Below are 11,233 nucleotides of genomic sequence, written 5' to 3' on the forward strand. Positions count from 1 at the left end.
AACAGACTGAGAAATGGAAGTACAGTTAATATAACAGATAGTAATAAAATTAGCCTCTAAGCATGGACATCCAGCTTGAGATGCAAAGACTGAGCTGCTTTAGGGGTGCTGAGCCCCCACAAGATGTATTGGAGCTAATGGGAAGCTCAAGAGCTTTGTACCTCGTTAACTGGCTGTAACTGTCCTAATTACCTTTCAAAAATGACAGCACCAGAGGCTCCAGGCCATTTCTGACGGTTTGTCTCTCAGTGACTTGCTTGCATCACTTGCACTGCATGGAAAATTAAACACTCACCTGGAATCATTCAAACAGTGTCTATACATTTGCAGATTAACAAAAACCAATTTACTTACTTTAAATAAAGTTCCCAAAAGCCTAACAAAAACTTGCACAATGGACTTCTGAAGAAGCTGCTGGGCATTTTGTGAAGGAGTTTTGTCATGAGTCAGAAAACAGGCAAGAGAGGATAGAAATCAAAGACCAGGAAAATTTTCATAGTGGCAGAAATTTAACAGTGAGTATTTCCCAATACACTCAGTAACCTGGTGATCTAACAGATCTAAGAGTAGCAGTGCTTACTGTATGTTAGAAGTGTGAAAATCTACCAAAACAATGAGAAACAGCTTTACAGGAAAGCAAATGCTCTGTGCATTGAGCTGTGTGGATGAAGAGCTTTCTTCATCTGATGATACTTCACTTGCTAATCCACTGAATTTTTCTGCAATCACATGGTAAAATCATTGCACGCATGCCAGAATCACTGTATGAGTGCAGCACCAGTCTACTCCCAAATAATTGCTTCAGAGTTCTGATCCATCAGCCAACTGGCAGAGGTGCTCCAGCCCTGGAGACAGGAGGTGAATCCAGATCTAACCACCTAAGGAGCTCCCTTAAGAAGAAATACTGTACAAATGTTTTGATTTTTCCTGTCTCCATCTGACAGCTGGAGTGGATAAAAACCAGAGTATAAAAAGTGTACCAAACCACAACCTGGGCTAGCTTACAGCATGGTGATTCTGGTGGTGTGGTTTTTTTTTTTTTTTTTTTTTTTTTTTTTTTTTTTTTTTTTCTTCTTTTTTTTTTTTTTTTCCCCCAAAATAAAAGGATTTGATGTTGTGGCTAAGTGGAATTTCTGCAGTACCTTTCTGTAATTACCATCAGTCACAAAACAATGATATGCAGCCACAGCCTTTTCACAACTCCATTTGGTATGAAGGGTTGCATAAAGGAAGGATTTTGTGGTCCATAAACCCTCTTCTGTTTGCCCTAGAAAAATGGACAATTCAATGCATCTTTCAACACCCCGTGCTGACACCTTCAGCATTTATGCTTAAGATGGTGGCTAAACTTCATGTGCTATATCCCTCCATGTTATAATATCCATTACTTTATTTAGATTGGCTTGACATTGCCTTTGTCTTCATGAGGAGGTGCAGAACTGTCCCCAGTATAAAATGGGTCTCTGTTAAATAACTATGTTCTCAAAGTTTGCTTTGTGCATAGCCAGGGTTGAAACTATGTCTCCAATTAAGACATGGATTTTGAAAATTCTGTTACAATAAGGGGGACATAAACTGTGTTGTATAACTTTACTCTCTTTGGATGAGACAGCTGCACATATGAATTGAGCCAAGCTCCTGCAGATAAAGCATGGCATTGGTTGAACAGGAGCCCTCAGCACTGGAGAACATAACATGACAGATTCTTAATGCTAAAACAAAAGCTGTAAATAGGTCAGGGAACTTAAGAATAGTTAATTACACTCAGCAGCCCTGAACAGAAAATCTTCCTTGCAGAAACAAGTCCTCATCCTCTAAGTTTCACAAAAGTTTATCTCCTTTTTCAACTCTGATTCTGTTCTTACATTTCTCCAGAACCGCATCTGTCAAACACCCTTCTTGGATGTTCTTGTAATTTTTTAAAATTACCCCACTCTGAACATGTTCAAGAAAATTTTCAAACTGTGAGGAGTCAAACCATACAAGTCTGTATAATGGTAGGTCTGTGAGCCCAAAGTCATCCTACATGCCAAGCCATAGACATCTTTTACCCAGCCACACAGATCTAAATTCATTAAAGGAATTTTCCAATAACTGACACTTTAGACCCTTCATGTTCAAGCTTTAGATGCTAAAAACATTTATTTTGTTCCTACCAAATCTTATGGAACCAAATGTTTTTATCAGCAAAATGACCACTCAGAGCAAAACTGCTGGGCACTTGCAGAAACAACTGTGTTTTGATAGCATCCAACTCGATGAGATTCACAAGTTGATCTTTTGCCTGACTGTGGATATTGATCTAAGTGTTCTTGGAGACTGCCAAGTAAGCAAGTTTTGATATTGTCACGTTGATGTTACATGACAGGCAGTGATTTGACATACACAGATCTCACCCTACTGCCACATGAATAGCACCAAGCACATGGGAAACATGGTCTCAAACCCTAATTCTGCCTGAGAAAGAGTAGGGATCATTTCTTCCATCTTCCAGGAAGGAATCTTAGTTGCAAACTCATGGTGTTTGGGGAGGGTTCCCTATAATTTTTCAAAGACTACCTTAGATTATCAGCTGAGGTCTGCTTTGTTCTCTGTCTGAATTACAATTGCCATCTCATAACATGAATGATGCAATAACCTGTTCCAGATGGCTCAGGCCAGAAGCCCAAAAGCACAGCCTTACATATATTTTCCTTTCCTAGCCAAACATAACACAAGCTAGAATTAACAGTGAAAATTAACATAGTATGTAATTGTAAAGACATCTGTAGTGCTAATTAAAATGTACTGGGAATGTAGGGTCCCTGAGATATTGTGGTGTGTTGATCTGCAGCTCACAGTACAATTTTTAGGAAGCAGAAAATGTAACAGTTCCCGTTGTGCCTGCCATCTCTTGGGGCTCAGCTGCCTCAGTGTGGTACAGTTCCCACCTGCATGAGATCTCCATGCAAAACAGAGCCAATACAGCACCCTTTCCTTTCTCCTGTACAGGGATGTCACCTGTCTGAGGCACATGTTCTTTGGGCAGAGCAGACTGCTGATATCATTGCTTCCAAAGAGCAGTGTGCTGAGCCCCAATCCAGTTTTGTACCAGGTGTTCTCATGGTGCCGAAGCACATGGAATAAACACCTAAAGTCCTTGGTTTACTCTAACTCTACATCTTTTTCCTGGTTTCACGTGGGGTTAAACCACACCACCCCATAGCTGTACTCTCTTATTACAGGTCCGTGGTCAATCTGATTCCAGTTTCTAACAGCCAACTTCTTTTAGGATAGAAATTACCAGTAGAAAGCCCAGGCGTCACTGGATCCATTCTGAAATGCAACAACTCTAAATGTGGACTAGTATCTGACTCCACTTTATTGCTTTAAAATATGCTACTTGTCCCTTTAGATAAGGAGTATTAGGATGTAGCAGGTACATAGCAAAACCCAAACAGTTTAAAACAGCCCAGTGAACTGCGTCTACTGTAAGACAGAATCATTTCAGGAATATTCCCTTTAGTGAGATCAGGTTTGATGTTTATGATCACCTGTTTAGCTGTAGTACTTTCTAGGACAGTCTAAGAAGATGCCTGAGGCAAAAAAGAGTAATATTCTTGGAAAAATTCTTCAGTATTGTTCAGGGTTCTTTTAACCCTATAAAAATAAGGTAAACAAGCAAACTAAATGACTACTGTAACTTTCTCAGGAAAAAAAACCAACCCAGGTCCTTTCACAGTATTTTTGGTGTATGTGACAACTTTCAGCAGAGAGTAATAAGTAGTAGTAGTAGTTTGCAACAGCCTGCAACATTCTTCTTGAGTTTTCAATCCTTAGATGACTGACATCTGTAGTTTTAAAATATTTCCCTGGAAAAAATATATGGAACATCATCCTATACTTAAAAACAAAAGATGTACTTGAGAACTCCCATCTCCCCCTCAGCTGCTCTGAGCATTCAAAAACAGGGTGCCCCAGCCCATTGTTCATATTTTACTTCTTTTTCTGTTGAATCTCAGCATAGCTCTGGTAACTGCAGTTCACATTTTGCCTCAAACTAGACAGATATTTTAGTTTGTTTTTGTTTATTTTATAAGATTGACATGTACATAAACTGGGCTGTAGCCTTCTCTGCATTTTTGTCAAATGGTCTAGACAATGGGGTTGAAAACAATGCTCTTTAATCTTCTGACAAAATGTTTACCAGCCCCTTTTAAAAGCAAGCATAAATTCTTTATGGCCCGTTTCAGCTAATAATGACCTTCCATAAATAAAGACCTAAAACTCTTAATACTTCTGGACCAAGACTAAAGTCTGTTTCACTGTTGGAGCAAGCCAACATTCAGTCTTCGCAAGTGCCTGGGATACATTAACCATTGGGCTCCAATTACGACCAGACAGTTAAAAGTATGTACTAAAACCTTCCTTAGAAATATTCAGGACTGATTTATTTTATGCTAAAATGCCTCAAGACTTCTCTGTCTTCTGCAGTTTCCCAAGCCCTTTACTAACACAAGCACCATGCTGGGCACATCTGGCACAGCAGGATCAGGTGGCACCTTAGAGCAGCTGACTGGAGACAGCAGTTCACCTTTACTGGTTAACCTGGCAGCTTTCCCTGGCTGCTGGATGTCAGTGCCAGAAAAACATCAGCTTCACCTCTGCTTCCTCAGCTCCCAGGTACTTTAATTCCACCACATGGAACTTATATTTTAGGTGGGTTTTGGTATTTGTGGTTGGGTTTCTTTTTTTGTTTGGTTTTTTTTCCCCCCCCAGACATAGTTGGGCATCTCCTTTCTCCTTTTTATTCTGCTTTGGCAATTCATTTTGTTTTTATCCAGAGCAAAAGATCAGCCACTGTAGCATTGAGCATATTCTGTGTTTTCCATTAAAACATTTCAGGTTCTGAACAAACCCAAACAAGTCTGTGGAAATGCCATCTCTCAACAGGGGTGTTTGAATGTTCACAAGTATGTGCACTATTTTCGTAAGGGCACCTGCCAGAACCCTGGTGATGAATCCAGAGTAGAAAATATTTCACATCAACCCTCTCACCCAGAGCTTCTCTTCATCCAAGTGGTGGAAAACTCCCTTTTTAAACATGCTTCACTCTCATAGGTGAATGAATATAATACAAGCAAAGACTTCTGGCTTCTTTTTCCAGTAAGATGCTTAGCACATTTTTGGGTCTTTTCTGTATCTTAAGATTTTTGGGAATATTTGTTAGTCAAATATAGGAGTGGCAGAAAATTTCCCTATAAGAAGAAATAATTTTGACTGTTTTGTACTTTCTCAACTGCTTTCCTAACCCCAGAAGACATTTATAAACTTGTCTTCAATTTAAGAACTATTACACTTGATTTAATCCCACGGCAGGGATTACACCATGTCACAAATTACCTGCTTACTTTTGTGACCCAACCATGTTGTTCATAAGAATTGGCTATGAAATTGGGTAGTAAACATGATGTGTGTTGTCTGTTTGTTATCAGACTCTTTATTCACTGCTCTGCAGCAACAAGTGCTGCTGTAAGGCAGCAATTTAGTGTGCTGAATGTAGAAATTCCACTGAGCAGGGATGCACTGCCATTTCCTAGTTGTGCTGTATGCTTTGCAGAGCTTACAAAGTCTTGCAACAGGATACAGTTTCTAACACAGAGTGTTTTGTTTGTTATTTTTAAATCTGCTGGCCTTTGCCTTGAGTTGCAATGGTTACCACAGCAGAAGGAGCTGAGCAGTACCAGGAGTTTCCTTCAGAAGCAGCCTGGCAATGCCCAGGGCTCCCATCCATTCAGGAATCGTGGGGTACCAGAACCTCAAGCAGCCACGTGAAAAGTCAGTGGAACTGGACCCATCTTCCAACAGAAGCACTTGTACTGTGAACAGAGTCCATAGGCAGAGCCTGATAAATCAATCAGTCCCGGTTTTGTCCACAGTTTCCATAACAAAATTCAAGAAGCTGAAGTTGTGCCAGACAAAGAAAACAGAAAAGAAGAAAAACTCTGACAGGTTAAATGTGAAAAACAGAAAGTCAGGCCAAGAAAGTTTGAGAAACAAATCACAAGAAGCATAAAAGCTAATAATAAATTCTTTTTCAGACACACCAAGAGCAGGAAAACTGCCAAATAGTCTGCAAAGCCAACAGATGAACAAGGTATAAAAATAGTGCTTAGAAAAGATAAAATCACTGTAGAAGGTGAAGAGTTTCTTCTTCATCTTCGTTTGCTAGAGAAACTTCAAGAGATTACCACAGTGGAATAAAAATAAAAAAAAGTAAAAAAAAAAGTTAAAAAAACCAAACAAATCCAGCTTGGGAGGATTTGTCGAAATTGAAATACCAGTAGGAGAGGTTGTAGTACAAATTAAGGAAATAAAGAAAAAACATTCATCAGAACTCGACATTTGGAAATTAAGTGTTGTTAACTGAACTAAATATGACCATCTGCAACAGCTGAATTGTTTATCTGAAGTGCAATCTCTCACAAGATTGCCTTGGTGCTAGAAGAAAAAGTACCAAATACAATCCTGCATTTCATGGGTTTATATATAATGGTTAATAAAATTCAGAACAGTAAACCCAAAATATTTGGAAATCAGTAGCACAGCACAGAAGACAGTGAAATTCAGGAAGAATTTCATCATGGAATAGGTTGTTAAGCATTGGAAGGGACTGTCTAGGGAGATGGTGGAGTCACCATCCCCGCAAATGTTCAAGAAATGACAGAATGTGTTACTTAGTGCCATGGTCAAGTTGATGTGGTGATGATCCATCAAAGGTTGGACTTGATGGTCTTAAGGGCTTTTTCCAACCTTAATGATTCCGTGATCTTTTAGGCATAGATTTTCTTGGAGACTATCCTTAAGAGCTACATATCTCAGAAAAATAGCTCTGTTCCATGGTATAGAGGTTTATTTTTGCATTTACTCTAGCTCTGTGCAATTGAAACTGGCTCTAGCCAACTCCATTTGAGTTTCTAGTGAATATCTTTCCTTTCATGAACTAGATTGCCTAGTCCCATTTGGCCAGGGTAGTGAAGGCTTCAGGTTGACAGCAAAGCATCAGGCTATTTATATACCTGTACAAGGTGTTTGGAACCACTGATTCAGTCCAAGAGAAGAATATCAGAGTGCAGCAGGATCCCTCAATCTCCCGTCCTGCCTACTTTTCAGGTTCTGGGAAGTCGCTGTTCTGTTCCGAGTCCAGTAAGGACAGAGGCACCACCTGCAACCCCTCTGCCTGCAGTGGCACTCTGCAGGTCCTTCATCCAGAGCACTCTGCAGACAATGTGCTATTCAGTCTGCACTTGGGGCCAGACAGATCTGGCAATCCTAGTTATGACTCATTCATTTGCTTTAGAATCCTGTACTCAAATTTTTGTAGTTTCATAATAAGCTTTCTCTAAGTTAGCTGAAAACTGTTACATCTGTTACTGCTCCTATTGTCAAAAATAAGGCAGTGTTCTGTTTGCCTTCATTATTATTGGCACCCACCACTTAACTGTAGAGCGAAGTGCAGTCCAAATATTTTCCAAATCTATTTCCAGAAAAAGCTTCAGTTTTAATTACTATTTTTCAATGCTCCAGTCTACCATTCAAACCACTTCCTATACTACAGTTTTACTCCTGCTACAATTTAGTCTTGTATCCATGGTATGGCATGTAAACCAAAACACACAGGTGAACCAGTATCAATTTGGTAATTTGCTTGTAGTTCTGAAAATAGCCTTTTGTTACAAACAAAAGCATCACTCAAATACTTTAGTACCTTATAACAATAAAGGAAACTACTGCAGGAGATAAGGAAACAGTTTTCCATAAAGGTTCAGTTTACAATCTCTGGTTGGCTTTCTCCATGACTAGCTGAAACCTGAATCCCTTATATCCCTTTCTCTATGCAGCTTCTTGGACACCTGCACTCAGTGTCTGGAATCACTCTCATTATCTCTATTCTCCTCAGAAAGTGACTTTATCACTCTCTACAACTACCTGAAAGGAGGTTGTAGCCAGGTGGGAGTCAGTCTCTTCTTCCAGGCAACCAGATGACAGGACAGCAGCCTCAAGCGGTCCCAGGGAAGGTTCAAGTTGGACATCAAGAAGAATTTCTTCACAGAAAGAGCTGTCAAGCAATGACACTGTGCCATGGTCTAGTTGAAAAGTTATGTTCGGTCAAAGCTTGGACTCAATGATCTCAGAAGTCTTTTCCAACCTAATGGATTCTGTGAAATTATGTTTGCAGCTTACATCTCTTATACCAGCTCCCATTTAGGAACTAATACTCTTATCCAACTTCTTATCCCTGACTTACTCAAAACTGCTACTACCTCTTACTGTTGCTCTATTTACATCCAGTTGCCACTTTGTTGCTTAGGCTAAATATATTTTTGTCGGTAATACTACACTAACTGTTCAGGAAACTCATGGATTCAGGCTACCCAGGCTGCAAAAACGAGGGTAGCTCCATTTAGTTCTAAAAATCCAACTGCCTCTGCCAAACTTAATGTGGGTTTCTGTCTTTCACTGCAGCCTTGAAAAGGTCAAAATCATTTTGAAAACCTTAGAATAGCCTTATCTCCCTACTCCGTAATTTACAAAAAGTTAGATTTGAGGCATTATAACTCTTGGGCTTTCTGTTCTCAGAGGGTTGCGTTTAACAGTGCTTCTCATTCTAGGGAGTCAGGTGATGCCATTGGTCAGGTTTTACTAACTCAAAATCTGACTTTGCTCACCTTGTAGGAGAGCCTTGGCAGAAAGCTGCCAAACGACAAAATATGCACCACTTGGAGCGGTGCATTAGATACAAAGTGCTGTACTATAGTGTACATTAGATACAAATGGCTGTACTATAGTGCACATTAGATACAAATGGCTGTACTATAGTGCTGACTAACAGCTATTATTTCATAAGTGACATGGAATAAATAGCTCACAGCTGCCTCAAACCTCCTTGGTCTGCACTCCCATATCTGATCATGCTGCAATTCAATCCACCTTGCATGACCATCTGGAAATTCACTGGGGGCAAATGCAGGCAGCATCTGATGTCAAAAATGAAAACTTTGGGATTAACCACACAGTACTGCCAAGATTCCCTTTACCTTTGTGATACTGACTGATACTCAAACAGTACCCAGGCAGCTCTCTGATGAGTTAGATGCCCTTTACACTAAGGCAGAGAGAACATTCCAGAGTGTTGGTACAAAGGTCAGCTCTCTCATTTTGTTAAGAAACACAAAAAATAGGTATAAGTAATTTGTTTCCCTGCTACCATTGGTCTGTAGGCTGTCAGTGTTTGTTGCAATGCCACATGTCACAGGGCTTCTATACTCTATCAATAACTGCAAAACCCTCTAATAATAGTTGACTGTAACTCAAATGTTATTTTTTCATTTTTCCTACAGGCTATAGATTGAAAGAAGATATGGTTTGATTAGATATTAAAAAGAAATTCTTGTCTGTGAGGGTGGTGAGACATTGGAACAGGTTGCCCAGAGAAGCTGTGGATGCCCCAGCTCAAGTGTTCAAGGCCAGGTTGGATGGGTCTTTGAACAACCTGGTCAAGCAAAACGTGTCCCTGCCTATGAGAGGGAGTTGGAACTGGATGATCTTGAAAGCCCCTTCCAAACCAGGCCATTTCATGATCCTATGAGAATACCAAAAACCCGGCAGTATATCAACACAAGCAATAAGAAGACATGAATTAACTGTAAAGCCTTCATGAGGTATGTGATAATGTGAAATACTTACAAGGTACGCATCTTGCATTCTGTCTCTTCTGCTTTAGCCACCAGTCACTCCTATATGTAGTCCAGATTGCCTGCCTTATAGGTAACTACTTATGCAAAATGGTCAATAACGACAAAAAGAAACAATATTAAAATGCAGGGGACTGGCACTTGGGAAAAAACCCAAACAGTTATTTTTACACTGGTCATTGTAATGTGTAAAATTATACTGCTGTGACTAGCTGGTGTAACGCAGGAAAGTTTAAGTAAAAAGACCAAACGAAAAAACTCCCAACATTCCATCCCCAACCCCCCCCCCCCCCATAAAGTCCCAAACCCCACACTCTGCATTCCTTTACAGCAGCAGTTAGAAAGATCAACCAGTTTCTTTTCTTTGCATGGAATGCTGGATAAGCAAAGAACAGAAAAAAGTCTAAAGAGAAGAATGGAAAACCCTAACCTTCATTTTCCCCCCTTACATCAAGATTGCAAAATGAATCTCTTACTAGAATTCTGTTACCTTTCCACTAAAGATCACTGACAGCTTTTTAGATCAAAATGAGGAGAGTCAGACACCTGTTTTTTCTTGCAAAAGCCACAGAAAACAATTACGTTAAATGAAAGGATGAAAAATTTCAACTGCTCCACCTTGCTCATAAATTCCAGAGATTTCTACCTCATGCTGCTGTGTGAAAGACCCACACAACTAACAGGACAGAGTACATGAGTCATGTATGTACATGTGGGAAACTGGTAAGGCAACTATATATGGAACAGTTATCAAGAACAAAGTAAACAGAGAAGAAAAATTAGAGGAAAAAATATCTACTAATCATTCAATGAAAACAAAACTTGAATGTTTGTAATGGTCTGTGAAACATTCAAAGGAGGAAGAAAGAAACAAAGCAATGAAGTTATTCTACACTTTCCTGCACAGAAGTACTGCCTGGAACACAGAGTCCAGCTGATTTCTAACAAAGCATCAAACCTCACCAATATACCTGTGGAATGAGCCTTAGAACAGAAATCCCTAAACCATACGGATTTTCTCCATAGTTCCAACAAAGCTCACCTCCTAGGACTCAAGCCTTTAGTATCTCTCCTGTAGATGTTTTTCTTCTCCATCAAGGAGCTTAATGAGGAATTCTGAAGTTCTCCAGTACCTCTGCTTGGTATTAGGTTTTCCTCTTCAAACTCATAGCTTTGTGCATAAATGGAACTGATTTACAGAATGCAGAAATAAATGGTCTTACTATGTTTTCTTTATTGGCATTTAGAAAGCTTCCTGGAAGAGAAATGTGTACGTATTAAGTTCTCTGAAGTTAAAGAAGAAAAAAACACATTAAAAAAGTTAAGAACTGCTCAGTATCTTCAGAGAACAGTGAGCAGCATGACTCAATTTGTAATTTACAACATGTAAGTCACATAATTTTTTGAAACTAAACATTTCCTTCGGCTTTGGCTCACCAAAAGGCAATTTTATTGTGAAGCAACTATATATCATTAAACAGACATGACTACAAGACCAA

The 11,233-nt window shown here is 39.5% G+C and overlaps 1 protein-coding gene across 1 annotated transcript in view; it reads right to left on the reverse strand.

Annotated features, from left to right (window-relative positions):
- FBLN5 (fibulin 5) overlaps window positions 1–2,565 on the reverse strand; it is a 48,704-nt gene extending 46,139 nt beyond the window's left edge. Inside the window, exon 1 of the mRNA XM_066188679.1 lies at window positions 193–2,565. The gene's annotated coding sequence lies outside the window, so the exon portion shown is untranslated. The remainder of the gene's footprint in view (window positions 1–192) is intronic.
- Between the last annotated feature and the right edge of the window lie 8,668 nt (window positions 2,566–11,233).

The sequence above is a fragment of the Chamaea fasciata genome, unplaced genomic scaffold (assembly GCF_029207755.1).
Source record: "Chamaea fasciata isolate MVZ Bird 193981 ecotype frontalis unplaced genomic scaffold, bChaFas1.0.hap1 SCAF_7, whole genome shotgun sequence".
Taxonomy (NCBI): Eukaryota; Metazoa; Chordata; class Aves; order Passeriformes; family Sylviidae; genus Chamaea; species Chamaea fasciata.